Below are 18958 nucleotides of genomic sequence, written 5' to 3'. Positions count from 1 at the left end.
TTTCCAGGTTCTGGCTATTACAAATAGTGCTGCTATGAACATAGTTGAACAAATGCTTTTGTAGTGTGATAGGGCATCTCTTGGGTATATTCCCAAGAGTGGAATTGTTGGGTCCTGAGGTAGGTTTTTAACATAACTAAAGAGAACTATAACTATTTGTCATCAACTCTTTAAAGACCCCAGAAGGGGTCTTTTGCATTGTAAGCAACTTCCAAAACTCTAGAATTGACAGAGACATCTTGCTGCCTAGACAGTCACCCAAAGTTCTTCTGTAATGTTGGGGCATCAATCTTCACCTTGAGGTCCAAGGTATCCTGAGACTTTTCCATAAAGCAGTAAATTTCAAGATCTGTTATGTCCTGTACTAGTAAAGTTCAGAAGTTGCTTTTTTCTGTGTCCTGCAGAATATTTGGCAGTATCTTCTGTAAATCAGAAACCCTGAAGAACCATTCCATCTTTTGGAAAGTTTCTATCTCTATTTAAGACTTTTTGTATATTGATACAATTTTAGGATATATTTATCATATTGTATTATACATTTTCACCTCTGTCTGATCAAGATACTTGAACATTGTTTACATTTTGAGTTCATTGTCCTCAATTGCTGCACAGTTGTTTAAAGATCGTTTAATATTCTAACATGAAGTCTTAGTCTTTAAGTTACAAAGGAATTGAGTATTATAGGTCAATAGTCATTCGTGTTTGTCATACTTACAGTTAGACTAATAAGTTTCTTTAGATACATAAAGATTATATTCTGCATAGATAGGTAATTTCAACCACGTCAAAGAACTGTAGAACATGGCATGTAAATAACTTAGGTTTCTGTTGACATGAGACATGATCGCTCCTGGCAGCACCATTCTATTTCTGTGAATGTTGAGCACCAAAGACACCCCACTTGGAGTTTGTTTTCTTCTTGGCAAAACTGGCCTTTGGGCAAGGAACTGCCCATGCCTCAACCACTGACAAAATGTACAGTGTCTGGACTGGACAAGCAGGATACAAGAAAAAGATTGACAAACCTTGCCAAGACAGGGTTTATTTTAAAATATTGGGTATGAAATATGCCAGTATAAGAGCAGTTGGCTGTCGGGGTCTAGTGCTAGCCCAGACCATAAATTATTTCTCTGTACTAGATCCCAACATAAACTATCTCTCTCTAGACTGGCGTGGAGGCACAGGAATAAAAACACAACTCACATGTCTTCATCAAGAGGGAGATTCTCAGAGATCCCTCATGAAATCCTGAGTTCACACCCTCAAGAATTCCCCTCGTTTATTCTCCGAACAGTTTTATATATCAAAACATAAACTGAAGGGGAAATTCATTAGCATTCTGTTTCCTAGGTAACCAGGTAAATGAATTTTAGTCATGTCCACATACACTTGTGTCTTCTCTGTCACGTCTTCCTGGTCAGTCTGCTAGCTCAGTCATGTAGGCTCGAATTAGCATCTTTATTCATGCATCCTCCAAATTACAGAGAAAGAGCAAAACAACATCCTGACACTTTGATAGATTAGCGACAGTCTGTCTGGAAGGGTATGTGACTACTTCAGCTGTGGCCTATGGCTTTAGAGCCTGGCTGCCATACCAGATAGAAATATGGGCCTACAATCCACTCTCTCTTATTAATTTTAATAAAACCTGTGCCTCTGCAACAGGACACATGATCATGCCTGACTTCAGCAAAGACTTCTCCAATTACCCAAATTTTCCCATTTCTGGAACAGGCATTCATAAATGCAAGCTTCTGTCTTAAGCATCTGGGAAGAAGAAGCTTTGAACCCATTATTGACTGCTGATCTCTGTGAAGAAAAGAGATTAATGGAGAGAGATACTTTTTGAGCTCTGGTCTCAGAGCTACACTTTCTTTTCAGAATAAATTATAATGCCTTGTGAATAATTGTGCTCCCAAAGGCTATAGTCTCCTATCTAAAGGAGAAGAGAATGGCCTAAGTTGAGAACGCTTTTTCAGTTGATTAGGAACACCACTTAAATTTTACATTGTATAAAATTTAAAATTCTGAACATTTTACATTAATTTTAATTTTAATTAATTTTAATAATTTAAATAATAATTTAATAAATTTAATTTTAATTAATTTTAATTTTGCATTAAATCTGAACATTTACAGGGTGTATCAAACTTTTCTTAATATCTTATAAGCAGTTACAAACATAATCAGGTAAGTATCATAATTCTCAGCATTATTGGTCAATACCAACTTTTCTCAACATCTTAGTTACAAAGATCATCAGGTCTACCACTCCTTTACTGTATATGCAGTCATCTCATCAGCTTTATTTTCTTTCAGTGACAAAGAACATAAACACATACACACACATATATGTCATGTCTTTTTGTAATTCATTGCAAGGGCTTTTTCACCTTGCCTTAGCAAGGCCACCTTGGTGCTATTATGCCTGATCTGTCTGTAGCAGATTTGTCTGCAACTTTTATCCTCTTAAGTTGTTTCCAAGGAGCCATATCACGCTCCACAATTTCTCTTCATTATTAACCATATATGCAGTTCTTCCATTGGAAGAGCCATTTGTAAAATTCAACATAACATCCTAAAAGAGGTCTTTTTTTTTTATGGTTTTTTTTTGGTTTGGTTTTTTGTTTTTTTTTTCTTTCTTTCATTTATTTATTTATTTATTGAAAATTTCCACCTCCTCCCCGTGTCCCTTTTCCCTCCCCCTTCCCACCTCCCCCTCCCTCTCTAGTCTTAAGAGCAGTCAGGGTTCCCTGCCCCGTGGAAAGTCCAAGGTCCTCCCCCTCCATCCAGGTCTATAAAGGTGAGCATCCAAACAAACCAGGCTCCTAAAAGGGGTCTTTAGCTATAACATTGGCAAAATATAGTTCTGTGAATTTCAACAATTTTTCATCTGGGAAAAGACTATTACTCTGACCTTTAAATTGAGCAAATACAATTGTCCAAAAATCAATATCTTAAAATTATCAATTGATCATAGTCAGTATTCTGTTAAACTATCTCCTAGATTTTATCCTGTTCTTTTGTATTAGACAAGCTACTGCTTTAAATTAAGAGTTTAATATCTTAACTGGCACAACTGGGAAGGTGCAGCCATAAACAGTGTTCTGTTTTTTTTATATATATATAAAACTGTTGTAGAATAGTTTTGTACTTAATACACACACTTGACATAGCTGGATCATAACTAATGTACTGTACTTGTTGATTATTGTATACTCTACCTGTTGACCTATCCTCTACCTGCTTGAGTACCTGTTTGGCAGCTTCTATAAGTTCTCTATTAGAAATTGGCTCATTGCTCCCTTTAAGAATTTTATTTGTATCTCAAGATCTCCCATAAGAATATTATAACTAAGGCTTTAAACATTGTATGTTTAATTAAAAGTTTGCAAACTACCCTCCTCTTAAATTGTAAGTTTGCCTAGCTGATAGGAAAATGGAAAAAGGAAAGCATATTTAACCCAATGATGCTTGCCTAAGTAGATACCAACATGCAGAAGAATGAAAACAGACCCATATTCATCTCTATGCACAAAACTCAAGTTTAAATAAAACAAGGACCTCAACATAAAACCAACCACACTGAACCTCACAGAAGAAAAACTAGAAGTACACTTGAATGCATTGACACATCTCAAACACAGACTCAGTGGCCCAGACATTGTGAGAAACAATTAATAAATGAGATCTCCTGAACTGAGAGGCTTCTGTATAGCAAAGGACATAGTCAGTAAGACATAATATCAGTCTATAGAGTGTGAAAATATCTTTACTAACCACTAATCCACTCCAAAAACATACAAAGAACTCAGGAAATTAGTCATCAAAGTAACAAATAAACCGATAAAAATATATGTTACAGACCTAAACTGAAAACTCTCAACAGATGAACTTAAAATGACTGAAAGACACTTTACAAAATGCTCAAGTATAACATTCCTTAACCATTAGAGAAATGCAAATTAAAATAACTCTGAGATTCCATCTTATCCCTGTAAGAATGACCAAGATTAAAAATACTGCTAATAATTTATGCTGAAGGGAATGTAGGATAAAGAAAAAAAAAAAAAAGCTCCTCCACTGCTGTTGAAAGTGCAAACTGGCACAGCCACTTTGAACACTAGCATGACAATTTTTTTCAGAAAATTAGCAACAATCTACCTTAAAACTCAGCAATACCCCTTTGGGGCCTATAAACAAAAGATGCTCAACCATACCATAAGGACATCATCCTTTACAACAGCCATCAATACTATAAAATATCTTGGAGTAACTTTAACCGAACAAGTGGAACTGTATGATAAGAACTTTAAATCTCTGAAGAAAGAACTTAAGACATCAGAAAATAGAAAGATCTCTTATTCTCTTGGGAAAGTAGAACCAACATAGCAAAAATAATAATCTTACTGAAATCAACATACAGATTCAAGGCATATGCCCATTTAAAGTATAGCAAAATTTTTCACAGACTTTGAAAGAACACTCCTCAACTTTATAAGAAAAAAATAAAAACTCAGGATAGCCTAAACAATCTTAAAACCCTGTACAATCAAGAAACTTTTTAATCTATTACAATCTCTGCATTAAAACTTCATTACGGAGCCTTAGTACTGAAACCAGAATGAAAACGGACATAGATATCAACGGAACTGATATCAATCCACACACCTTCAAATTAAAGATGTCTGACAAAGAAGCAAGATTTGTGAAATGGAAAAGAAGAATATTTAACCTACTTATTTATTTTTAATTGTCCTGAAGCTGCAGTTTCCTGAGGCTTCCTTTCTTCAGACCTGCCTTTCAGCTTCTATGCCGAAGCTGTGCTTCATGGAAAGGGTAGGACACAGGCCCTCTCTGTCTGCCAGCTGCCTTCACAAGCTTTGGTGGGTGTAGCTGCACCGATTTGTAACTTTCTTTTTTTATTTTAACTCGTAATCATAAAATTAAGAGAATTCCTGAATACTCTCCTTTGTTTTACTGACTGACTTTGGGCTGACTGTGTGGGGTTAAATTTGTTCTCTAAACTTACTCTGTCTCCTGCTTGCGTTTCCCTGCAGGTGGGTTAGATTCAGCTGGCTACTGTGTGCATGTGGTGCCTCAAGTTCAGAGGTAACCTAGGTGATTTTGGGGCCAAATGCTGTATTTTTTTTACCTATTTAGCAAGCGATAAAAGTTGTAATTCTGTGACTTTTACACTTATAAATTTTAAATATCTCTGCCATTGTTTCTGCTTCACTCTCTTTCCTTATGTGTGTATATATAACTTATATTTACAAATTTTTACTCCCAATTTAAATTTTGTACCACTTCTTTACATTTTTTTTTAATTTGTTCTCTATTTCTGAGCATTAATTACTCACATATCCACCTGTGGTAAAAAAAAATTTTCTCACGGGTTCCTCACATTCTCCTTCGTACTTCTTCCATGTTTTGGGGGGTTCGTGGATCAGCCCCATGTTGGATACCATTTTGTTGGGGTCCAGTGGCAGCCCTGACCATAAATTATCTCTCTGAACCAGACCCCAACATAAACTATCTCTCTCTGAACCAACATGGAGGCACAGGAATAAAGATACAACTCATATGGCTTTATCAGGAGGAATATTCTCAGTGATTCCTCATGAAACCCTGAGTTCACATCCTGAAGAATTTCTCTTGTTTATTCTCCAAACAGCCTTATACATCAAAGCATAAACTGAAGGGGAAATTCATTAGCATTCTGTTTCCTAGGTAACCAGGTGAATGGCTTTCAGTCACATCCACATCTACCTGTGTCTCCTCTGTCAGGTCTTCCTGGTCAGTATGCTAGTTCGATCACGTAGGCTTGAATTATCATCTTTATTCAGGCATCCTCCAAATTACTGAGAAGGAGCAAAACAACATCCTGACCCTTTGTTAGGTTAGCGACAACCTGTCTGGAAGGTTATGTGACCACCTTAGATGTGGCCTATGACTTGAGAGCCTGGCTGTCACACCATGTAGGAATATGAGCCAACTGGGTGAGACCCTAGTTCAGCAAGAGACCTGTTTCCCCAAATAAAGTGGAAGCGATTGAGACAGACACGCAGAACCAATCTTTGGCCTCCCCATCACATCAGACAGACAACACACACACACACACATGCATGCACATGCACTCACACACCTGCACATGTATGCACCTTCACACTCATCAAAAGGTACATGTACACATACACATGCAAAAAAACATCATTTCTAGCCTTAACCACTGAACTTGAATTCACTAACTGTCACAAAGAAAAAGTTCTGAAACTTTATTACTAGTAGTTTCATCTCGGTTTCTTTCTAAAACTTTTCTCTTTAAGTATGTGTGTGTGCATGCATGAGTACTGTTGCCTAGGGAAGTTAGAGGCATTGGATATCCTGAAGCTTGAGCTTTAGAGTGGAACCATGAAACGTGGGTGCTAAGAGCTCAGATTGGGGTCCTCTGCCAGAATAGGTCAAGCTCTTAAGCACTGAGCAATGTCTGCAGCCCCATCCTCTGTGTCTCATCCTCTGAGGAAATTAAACTGGATGTGGGGAGACACCGGTCATTCTACCTACCACTTTGAAGTCTGATGCCTTAAAATGTTGAGACCATGACCAGTCTAGGCTTCATAATGACTTCTACACCATCTTGACATACAGATTCAGATCCCATCTCAAAATTAACTCATTAATTCATTTATTGACTAATTAAAATGAAGCACGGGGAAATTAAAGAATTTTTTTTAGATTTATTTCATTAGAAGCTCTTGATTTTGATCCTGGGTTGCTTATCTCTATAAACAAGTTGAAGTACAGGAAATGAAATTTCATTTCAATTTTTTTTCTTTTTTAAATAATTTTCTGTACAAAGAAAGTGTGGCTCGCCTGTCAACTCTAGGACGGCAACAAGAAAACAAGTTCTCAGAGAGTCTCCAATAAGTTACAGAATTTTCTTAAGGGCAGGGAACCTTCTCTGATGTCTCTAAAGCGTTCTGAGCTCAGGGAAGAGGATGTGTCTCATTTAGTAGAGTGATTATGTAAAACACTAAGGCCTTGGGCTCAATCCCCACCACGTGTACGAGGAGGCTGGTGCATATACAGTCCTGTAACTATAGCTCTCAGGAGGTAGAAGCACTCTGATCACAAATTAAAGATTGTCCTTGGCTATCCTTGGCTATCCAGGGAGTCTGCAGCCAGCCTGAGATACATGAGACCCTGTCTCCAAATAAACAAAAAAAAAATGTGAATAAAAGTAAAAAATGACTCCTGAGCTGGGAGGGGCACCGGTGTTCTGATGGTGGAACTCAAATGGCTCAGAGACACTGCCTGAGTCCTTTCAGTACCTGGCATTATTCAGTCTTGTCCTGTTGAGTGATGATGTCAGGGTCAGTTGGTTTTCAAGATTATCACATGGCCACCCCACAGAAGCCACTCAATATAGGCTTGATGAATGGATTTGTAAATAAATCATTGATTCACCCTTCCCTGGCAACAGATGGCAGCTTTCAAAAATGTCTTTGTAATGTTAATATCTTATGATCTTATCCTTGCAAGAAGCTTTGGGTAATACCCATCTTTTTGTAATCATAATCAACCTGAGGATTACCTTTTAGATGAAGGTTATACTTAACTGTCCCCCTAAGGAAGAATCAGAATATTGTGAGAAAATCAAGAGCAGTAACTGAAAAGGGGCCAGCGCTCCACCCCTCTGGGTCAAACCCCTCCAAGTTTCAGAAGGATTCAAGCAGTCCAAAGATCCCCATATACTGACAGACTTACATCCACTCTGAAAAAGACATTTCTTTGGGGACAATTGTTCTAAGGACTCTTACTTGCAAACAAAAAACAAAAAACAAACACACACAAAAAAAAACCAACAACAACAACAAAAAAAAAAACAATATCAGAGCCTTCTGAAACTTCCAGACAGTTGAGAAGGGTACGAAGGGTGGATATGAGGGTTGTGAATGTCTTTGGGTACCTTACTTTGTGGTTTGTCTGCATGGAATGATATGGCAAAAATAACGCTTTGTCCAGCTCATGGAATGCGCCAACCTACTCCCCTGGAGAGCTGACCTACCTCACCCTATGCCCTAAGCTGACTGTTGTTCCACACTTCTCTAATACTAAACTTCTTGAGTTTTTCTGAATTTATATATATGATCTATGAATGTCCACACAAGAACATTTGCTGTGTTTAGAAAACCTCCACTCAGAAATCATGGAAACTATGAGAAATTATGGTGTTAGTTTAATGAAGTCACTAGAATGCAAAGGTGTAATGTAAGGAATGTCCCATAACTAGTAAATGGTGGAGATGAAATATTATTCTGTTTAGTGTCTAAGCCTATGCATTATTTTTTGGTTCCTTTACATTTTTTAATTTCAAAGTTATAAAAAAAGCCATCTGTTAATTTGTCAAAAATTGGAAAGTACCATGAAATTGTAAAGCATAATAGCACATAAGTGTGCAACCCAAAGTTAAAGGCCAACGCTTTGATCTACCTCCTTCCCATCAGAAAGTATCCAATAAATACAACTTACTTAGTATCTTTTTTAAATTTCTAAAGAAAATTTCCTTAAAGTACAATTTGTTGAGTACCTTTTCTTTTCTATTAATAATACTGCAATCAGGAGTGCCTACCAACAAAAAATTCTGTGAAGTTTTATTTTAAAATATTAACATCTTATTCAACATGTAAAACAGATGCACGCTTCTTCCTTAGAGATGAGTATTGAGACCACTTCTAGCAGCTGCAAATATCACTGCAATAAACACCTTTTGTAGCAATTTTGAATTGTGTTGAAGATTCAGTTCAGTTTCTCAAGTGTGTGCCTTTGCTGTAGTTCTGGGCAGCTTGTTTTCTCAAGATTCAGAAGCTTCCCACCATCACTTGGGAATCTCCTCTTCTGCTTTGTTTCCAAACCATCTCATTTTGCTGCTGCAAATCTAAAATTCATATGTGGGCAGAAGAGGAAAAGGCAGGTGACATCTCATGGAGTGGCTATGACATGATGATAGGTTACCTGGACTGCCTGCCCTTTGTTTTCTAAGCTGGACAATGGGGCACTAACAGGCCTCGTCGGACAAGCACGGATGCGAGGATTAAGGGATGAAACAGGTGTCATGGACTCCAAATCACCACGTGAAACTCATGCAGCCTTGAGAGGTGTTTGCAGATTCAGAAAAATGTTCAAAGAAGTGAAATAAAGGGGGTGAGTGTGCTCCTGACCTGCTCACTGTAGCTCAGAAATGGAGCTGTTTCTGTAGCTCAGAAACGGAGCACAGACATTCCCCGACCCCCTTAACTCCATGGTCATTCTGCAGGGGCTGCTCCACCCTGCTATGCCCTCTCTCCTCCTATCCCATCCCAACTTTCACCCAGGAACCCCTTCCCTTCTTCCTCCTTTCCTTGGGGCCATAAAATCCCCCAGCTCAGCCTGTTTGGGCACTGAGACAGGGTGGTAAGTGCAACCAGGCAGGCGGGAGTTCCTTTGTTTCAATAGCCTGCCAGCAGCAAAGTAGGCCTCTTGTCAGCGAGATTCCTGGCCAGCAAGGGGCACTGATCCTGTAGCAGAAGATCCATCAGAGGGGTGAGTGTGCTCCTGACCCACAGCAGAAGCCAGGCAACGGAGCACAGACATTCCCCAACCCCCTTAACTCCATGGTCATTCTTCAGGGTCTACTCCACCCTGCTACGCCCTCTCTCCTTCTGTGCAGTCATTGAGACTGCTTCATAGGTAAAGCTGATGCTGCCAGCTCTGATCTCATGAGTTTGATCCCTGTGATGAACCGCATGGTACAAGGAGTTAGTACCCATCATCCTCTTGAAGGAAATTGATACTGCCAGGAGCAGACCGTGTCTCACTGTCATGAAAAGTCCTAAGTTTTAAATGCCACATTCTGTAGTCTTTGAAAGGTTTGAAGAATGCCTATCCATCTGAAATACATCTCTGTACATACAGAAAATCTAACTAACATGACCACAAACTTGAGTATTATAGATGATTATCTGTTAACCTATATTTCTTAATTTTGTACATTACATTTTTAAATGAGGTACACAAACACAATACCTTAGTCAAGAGCAGAAATACATATACACAGTATAACAAAATTGACCTTAAATTTATGTCAATAGACCAAGATTCATACCAATGCAAATCTCTATAACATATCCTTATTTAAATGTATACAAACATTTATAAACAACCAATTAGGAAATTTGGGTGTAATTCTCATCAAAGTACTTATTGCTGTTTGTTGGGCGAAGTAATTTTAGAGGTGTTGATGGTGATTTTTCGGGGGCTCTTGGTTCATCAAACCATATTAATATAGAAGGATTCCACAGAATTTCATCCTCTGTGGAAATAGAAGAAGGACTTCTTTTCCAAAGCAGCATATCCTTAGACACAAATTTTGAAGTCAAGAAACCTTTAAAATATCTAAGCTGGTTTATCTTAGCAGCCCATACAACGAAATGTTTCTGTGTACTTAGCTCCTTCACAGTCAAAAATTAAAAGAAAACATAATAATATACATAATCCAGATGATCTGTGTATATTCCATCTTTATGTGGCTTATTTGTTTTTATTCTATTACTTTTTAACATGTGCTTTATTATCTTTACTCCTTTAATCTATGACTGTCTTACTCTGTCTCTTTAAAGACTTTGTTTTATTTTGTTTTAAACTCATTTATTTTTATAACTCTTTATACTCTTTTTCTTCTCTCTCCCAAGCCTATGTACATTTAGTTAACACTGTGACACATTTAGAGGTCTTTTTTGTCTGAATCTGTCCTTATTGTGTATCTGTAATTATTTTCTGACCAGAAGCATTTCTTAAAATGCTAAGCACTTCTTTAAAACCTAAGCTGCGGCATTGCTGGGGGAAATATGGCACTTCCTGCTTGCCCTGCCCAGTCCAGCACGGCAAAGCTGTTCACTGCCTCTGAGAGTCAAGTACATTGCCCCATTTTTAGGCACACAGCTGGTCTTTGTTGCCACTAAGCAAGTGTAGCACTCTGCTCATGAACTCCATTTAAATGCTACATAGCTGGACCTCATCAGAGTTTGCACTGGCAGCATGGCCCAGGAAGCCACAGCAGTTTCAAAACATCATGGCTTTTTTTCTGCTACCGCTAAATCAGGAAAACCTCTTTTAAAGGAACCATGCCTCTGCTTGCTTCTAGTAAACAGAGCCTACCCAAGAAAATGCTGCTACCAAACCATGCTTAACCCTACTTTTGTGTCTAGAATTCCTTTTCAAGCTCTCTCAGGTTTTAAGTGTATTTTAATTGGCCACGTTGGCACACCAATTTGTTTGTAAGGAGCTGCTCTTTTGTTTCCTGGTCGCCCTGCACTCAGAACCAAAATAATCACACAGAAACTGTATTATTTAAATCACTGCTTGGCCCATTAGCTCTAGCTTCTTATTGACTAATTCTTATATCGTAATTTAACCAATTTCTAGTAATCTGTGTATTGCCATGTGGCTGTAGCTTACCTGGTAAAGTTCTATCTGGCTCCGGTGGGGCTACATGGTTTTTCCTTAACTCCGCCTCCTTTCTTCCAGCATTAAGTTTAGTTTTCCCTGCCTAGCTAATTTCTGCCTTGTTATTGGTCCAAAGCAGCTTCTTGATTCATTAACCAATAAAATCACACATAGACAGAAGGACCTCCCACATCAGGTCAGGGATGGGACAAGTCAACACTTTTCATCTTCCTTCCACCTACCTTGTTCTGCCCAACAAAATGCACCTCAAATTCTACACTGATGCTTTAAAAAGCATACAAATGCTGACAGTAGACACCCTCTTAGCATTTCAGAGGTCAGATTTGTCTGTACTGTGCAACTTACCAGAATCATTGAGGAAGAGCTTTGGAATCCAAACCAGCACTGAGATCGATGACAAGCTGTAAAGATTAAGTGTATAATAACAAAAGGTTGGAAAACAACCCTGAGATTATGTGAAATAGGTTTATAATTCAAAAGATTTCTCCCATATAAGTGTGTGTATGTGTGCACACTATGAACATAATAGCTACCTTGTGAATAATGTGTACACACATACAATGATACATGCATGCATATATACATGTTCTGGCACGTGTAAATCTCAGATAATACAGTCATGTGTATATTAACATAGCTATGGACATTATTCATGGGTGTTTATTGCACACATATATATGTGTATACATGTGTGTACATATACATTTAATTTGCACATACTTACTACATATGAGATGGGGAATTACCTTAAAGGCAGCACTGCATAGAGCTTTGTATTTGATTGGCATTCACTAATGCTTGCTGAAACATCTACCTTAGCCATTCTGTTTTTATTGTTGACCAGGAGTTAATGTTTAAAAAAAAACCTGGTCACAAAGAAATTAACATCTAGTGATTTATTGCCATCATTTTAGGGGAATAATCTCCCTATAAAACAGTCATCAGTGAGTCACTTGGGTGGAGCTGCTGTGGTCAGTTGTGAAAAAGAAACTTAATTACCACCATAGGCAAGTGCTCCAAACAGAGGTAGGCTAAGTCTAAGTCCTTCTGGTAGGCAGCTCATAATGGCTGGATGGGACACCAAGGCTGAGGTCTCAACAGTGAGGGTCTAGCCCTATCACCAGTAGCTAGTAAAGGTCTGATGTTGAGGTAGGAGGAGGGGTCCAGGCTTTTCCAAATTGAGGAGAGCTTTAGTGACTTTTCTGGTCTCTTGCTGCTTACACTGTTCCTCACTGGACAAGGCTATCAGGGAACAGTGATTGACACTGAACTGGAGTATGAACCAGATTGAAGTATGTGTCTGCTGGTACTTCATTTCATGACCTTGCTCATTAATTCACCCATTCATTCATTTTTCTAGTAATCACACACGTCAAGAACTATGCTTGTGCATATCCCAAAGAGAGTCAAAATGGTGACTACAGCTCTGAGAGAAAGAAGGAAACAAAACAAAGTATCTTCTACTGTGGAGGCCCAAAAATGTGAGCCTATTTCCACCTTGTCTGGGGAGCAGAGAGTTGGAACTTACTTCTGTTCCTTCAGAGTTATTGTCATTTTTCACCTCAAACAAAGGTCCCAACTAGATTTAGGTCAGAGAGTTCTGTTCTCTCAAAGTTATTGTCGATAGGTGTGGCTAATATCCTGACCTTGTATTTCAGGAACAGAGAAGTAGATATGTTTATATCCCAAACAAAAGTCTAAGGATCCTAGTAAGCTCTTACTTCCTTAAGGAGAGAGATAACAATGGATTCCACCCAAGGAGTTGTTTGCCTACAGAATGTTTTAGTCTAGGGTGTGAGCATTACTTGCCTTGTTCTAGGAACAGAATGCTTAACTAAGAATGTAGCCCACAACCTTCAGTTGGTCTGTTCATTTCTTAATCATGTTAATGTAGTTTTTATCTTATTCCTAGCTTTTGGGGTTGGGGTATTTTAAGCAAATGGAAATTAAACATGGGCGATTTCAGTATTCACTGGAACCCACTCCTGGTACTATCCCATGTGTTCTGTTTTATTATTTTCACTCATGTCTTTGTTCTCCTTACCATTTTTCTAATCCCCATGCCCCTACCCTGGTAAGTGGTATTTTTGCTGAAGCTGGTTCTGACACTTGAACACGAGGAACTCCACACTAGTGCTGCCTTTCTGTAATGCCCCATTTAGTCCTCACCATAAAATTGAGCTGATCACTGTTATTTTTCCATTTTATAGTTGAGGTAACTGAGGCCAGGAAATAGGAAGTTGCTGCTCCAAGGGTCACCATGTAAGAAATATTTGAGTTGGAGTTAGAAGCAGGTTCTGGGTCCCAGAGACCCCACTTTAACCTCCTCCTAGAGTATAGGAGAGTGTGGAGGGAAAGTTGAGCCTGAACTAGGGTAGGAGGAAACACAATGTGTTCCAAGGAGAGGGACCATAGAAGCAGAGGGTACACATGGCAAGGGAGGACACAAAGAGGAAGAAGATGAGGAAACAGCAAGATGGGGACAGGAATACCCAGAAGTCACACCAGTTATCATTCCTAGCATCCCTTACCTGTACAAAGGACCCTCCATCTTGCTGCTATTACACTAAGTTTCCACCAACTTCCATTTATGTAAAAGCACACATGTGCCCTGAAAATTTTCAAGTCCTCTGCCAAGGTAAGGAACATTTGGTACATCTTCCTCAAGAGCCTTCCATGGCTAGGTGAGCCCAGTTTGCCTGGTGTAGCCCCTCTTTGTGCATAGTGTCCTGATCAAATTATTATTTGTTCTCCCATCTTTTCAGGACTGACTTGATTCAGAGAGTAAACACTCTGCTTCCTCTACTATGGAGGACAAAATGTTCCCACTGTAAGCCACTGAAGGAGCAAAGATGAGTGAGTGAGAAACAGAAAAGTCCTTGGACCAGAGGAAAATTCTTTTGGGTGTGATTCCCCAGCACCTCATAAACCAGCCATGGTGACACATACCTGTAACTCCAGAGGCTGGGGCAGGAAGATCAGAAGTTCAAGGTTTTCCTTGGATACCATAGTGAGTTTGAGCCAACCTGGACTCCACATGGCCCTATCTCAAAAAGAAAAACGTGTAGCTGATAAGACAACAGGACTCACCAGTCCTGATCCTCCCAGTGAGAGACCAAAAGCATAGCTGAGCATGGGTTTGCAGCCTCCACGGCTCTGGGGAGACACAGTGACCCCTCTACCCTATATGAGCCACAGTTCCCTCTGTTTACCTTGATTTTGTAATCTCCACTCTTGCAGTCTCAAACCCCAGATGGTTTCTAACAGATCTGCCTGTCCACATCAGTAAGCAGGTGGGGATTAAGGGGATGCCAGAATTATACAGAAAATCCAACCATTCAATGCCAGCATGGTGAAGGAGTGAGAAGGGTGTCAGAAGGAAGGAGCTCAACGATGGTAACAGGTTGGAATGGAGAACATGATCCTGGGAAGGTGAGGATAAGTAATGACCCCTCCAGCTAACCTCTGTTTACAGAACTTTCCCCAGTTCTCAGCCCCAGGGCTCTCTGGCCCAGAGGGCTTCAAAATTCCCCTGACAGACACCCTGTCTCTGCAGGGAAGACATTCTTGTTATCTCAGGGATGGTCAGACATCCAATATCAAACTCTCCTGTGTGGAAGGCATGGGGGAAACATGCCACAGGATTCTTAGTCTTAGGGTCTTCCACAATCCTCCAGGGAAAGCCCAATGCTGGGTCAACTGATGTCAGAAAAACCTTTATCTGAGCCACCTTCTCTGGGCTTTGGATCAAGGCAGCAATGGCCAGCTGGCTGTGTGATGTGTGACAGTGGACAGGTGATGGTAGAGAGACTCAGGGTCTGCAGGTCCTGTCAGGCTGAGCCTCTGCCCCTATGAGGCCTGTACAGCCCAGGGTAGCCAGTGGACTGTGAATCTGTTCTCTCTGCTCATGTCTTTCCTGGCAGTGCTGTGCCTCAGCTCAGCAGGACTCGCTTTATCTCTTCTGGTTGCTCCTTATTTTGCATTTTGAGATAGAACATTATGTAGGCAGAAGTCACAAAATAATCCCACACTAGTTTAGAATTACGCATAGTAAAGGGTTATTTATTTACGGGAGACTTACAGATCACTGCCCTAGATCACAGTCCTCTGCACAAACAGGGAACAAGAATAGAGTCTAGAAGCCAGAAGCAAGAGCTGGAAGCAAGAGAGTGAGTGCATACTTTACAGCTGTATTTATAGTATAATAGACCAGGCCCAAGTGGACTGGTATCTTAAAGGTTAATGTCTGAAGGAGCAGAAGGAGCTCCCACAGCAACATTACAGTCGAGGTGAGCTGCAGAGAGGGACTCTTTATTTGCTCATGGTAATGGGTGGAGCAGCATAGGTTTTCCTATAGGTTTTTACCAATTCCAACTCCGGAGGCTGATTTTTTAACCTTTGCCAATGTCTTTTGTTCTTTATCCTTATTCTTTCCTTCCTTCCTTCCTTCCTTCCTTCCTTCCTTCCTCTTTCCCCCACCCCTCCCTCCCTCTCTTCCTTTCCATTTTATTTACATATGTATGTGTGTATATATGTATGTATGTATGTATTACATGCATGTACGCATTTGAACTAGAGTCTTGCTATGCAGCCCAGACTAGCTTCAAACTCAGCATCTTTCTGCTTCTGTCTGTTGAATGCTGGGATTACAGGTCTGAACCACTGTACAAAGCCCTGATTGGGTTTCTATTTATCTCTTCCTGAATCCTAAAACTTCAAAGCACAGCCACAATAGAAAATAATGGTATTCTGGAAGGTTCAACATCTACCAAAGCAAACTATGTATCCCCACAGCTGTTCATGATTTGTATTTTGCTACCCCCTCCTTCCATGGTTTGGAGAACTGAGATTTTCCTTGACCTTAACATTCTTTTGGGGACCACTTAGGTATGCTATGCTCATTTTTAGATAATATCCCATAATTGAGACACTAATAAAAGAAGCCCTGGCAATTTCTCTCATTCAGAAATATATCCATTTGCAAGCAGTATCAGAGACACAAGAGTTGGATGCACCTGGAGAGAACTTCTGGGTTTCTGTTGGCTGAATCATGCCTGGGAACTGAGCTCATTACTGGACCTTCCTTCTTAGACATTCACTCACAGGTCATACCTCTGTCCCCTGTAGAGTTGTTTAGAGTAACTTTCTGACAATGTTCAAAAACATCAAATCTAGAACCATCGTCAGAGGCAACGTAATCAACAATGTAAGTCACTCTGTCTTTGTAGCTCCCAGTGCTTGAGAAGGGAATAATGGTGAAGGGTGAGGGGCAGCTGCCCACTCCCCACTTCTCATACCCCAGCTGTTTCTCCTTCGAGTCCTTGACTCTGACCTTCCTACTGTGAATTTCCTCTGCAACTTACTCAGGAGCCATTATGTACTAAATAGTTTCTACACATTTACCTCATCCAGTGAGGCTGGGAATTTCCCTGATGGAGGTAACAAGAAAATGAAAGGACAAACATGGAAGAATTGACAGATACATGGACACAGCAAAGCTGAGGTCAGGGGGGCTATGCACACTGAGACGGAGGGGCAGCTGTGAAGCAACCCAGGACCTCAGCATGTTTCCTGGGAACCACACAGAGGACTTAGTTAGCTACTCTAGGAGGGAGGTGCCTGTAGGCAGCAGTCTCAGACTAACTATTGGAGAGGAGGAAGCAGCAGTTGTCGTCTCTGCACAACCTGGTCAACCATTCATAAACAATCATTCTTAGACTGAGGAAGTTTGTGCCAAATTCTCATGCATCTGAGGCACTGGTCCTTGACATGGCTGTTTCCATGCCAACAATACACATTCACTCGGAATTTCATCTTCACACATTCGCTCAAGGCTTCTGGTTCCCCCATACACTGTCCCTTTTTTGTAAAACTTGATACAAGGTCCCACCAAGTGTCTCTAGTTGGCCTGGCATTCATTTTGTAGACCAGGCTGGCCCCAAATTTACAGAGATCCACCTGCCTCTGCCTCTCAAATTCTGGGATTAAAAGTGTGTATACCATCACATTTTGCTCAGTCTCTAATATTTTAAACAACAGTTTCTTAAATGGGGAAATTGAGGCAACAAAAGGTTTGAAATGGCAGAGCCAGGGCTCTTCTGAACTGGATGTGTCTCTTGGGTCACCTTTTACAGTTGTTTCAACCCCAGCTCAAGAAGAGCTAGTCACATTACAAACAATGTAGCCAGGCGGTGATGGTGCACACCTTTAATCCCAGTACTCAGGAGGCAGAGGCGGGTGGGCCTCTGTGAGTTTGAGGCCAGCCTGATCTAAAAGAGCTAGTTCCAGGATAGGCTCCAAAGCTACAGAGAAACCCTGTACAAATGCCCCCCCCAAAAAAACACAGAACAACAACAACAAAACCCAATGTATATTTGCACACTCAGTACAATCTTGTAGTCATCTTGCTTTAACCAAACCATTACAGATTTTCAGGTTCCCCACCCCCCTCTGGATTAAGATCTAGGTGCACTACTCTGGGCTCAATCTGGGAGTTTCTTTCTTCAATATATCTATTGTTAAACTTTTTCAATTCTGCTTGATCTGATTTAGTGTGCCAGCAGAGAAACTTATTATGGGGGATGGCAGAAAACCAATTACAAAGAACTACACAGGTAATTAAGGAAAATATTCTTCCCCAGGGAAGGGCATACCACCTGGTTATTCAATAACAAATGGTCAGCTCTGAAAACAATTGAAGAAAATGAGGCCATGAATTTGAAAGAAGGTTTGTATCCCAGGTAGCATTTCTCCACGGAAGGTAGAAATGATATGTTTATATTATAACCTCAGAAAAATTGTTGAAAAGGTGAAAAAAAACTATGTAGAAATAGTTTCTAAAGGGGAATGAAGAATGAAGCAGACGGAAGAAAGGAAGGAAGGAATAAAGGAAGGAAGGAAGGAAGGAAGAAAGGAAGGAAGGAAGGAAGGCTTTTAAAAATATTGAGAAACATGACAAAAGTCTCCAGGTAAAAAATAAAAACCGAGTTTTTTGTATGGTGATAGATATGGATCTATTTTCATTCTTCTACAGGTTGACATCCAGTTATGCCAGCACCATTTGTTAAAGATGCTTTCTTTCTTCCATTGTATAGTTTTAGCTCCTTTGTTGAAAATCAGGTGTTCATACATTTGTGGATTAAGATCTGGGTCTTCGATTCGATTCCATTGATCAACATCTCTGTTTTTGTGCCAATATCAAGCAGTTTTCACTACTGTAGCTCTGTAATAGAGCTTTAAGTCAGGGATGGTAATGCCTCCGGAAGTACTTTTATTGTATAGGATTGTTTTGGCTATCCTGGGTTTTTTGTTTTGCCATATAAACTTTATTATTGTTCTCTCAAGGTCTGTGAAGAATTTAGCTGGGATATTGATGGGGATTGCATTGAATCTATAGATTGCTTTTGGTAGAATTGCCATTTTTACTCAAGTCCAAATGGATTAAAGACCT

The sequence above is a fragment of the Myodes glareolus genome, chromosome 6 (assembly GCF_982192425.1).
Source record: "Myodes glareolus chromosome 6, mMyoGla1.1, whole genome shotgun sequence".
NCBI classification, from domain to species: domain Eukaryota; kingdom Metazoa; phylum Chordata; class Mammalia; order Rodentia; family Cricetidae; genus Myodes; species Myodes glareolus.
This window is presented reverse-complemented; position numbering follows the sequence as displayed.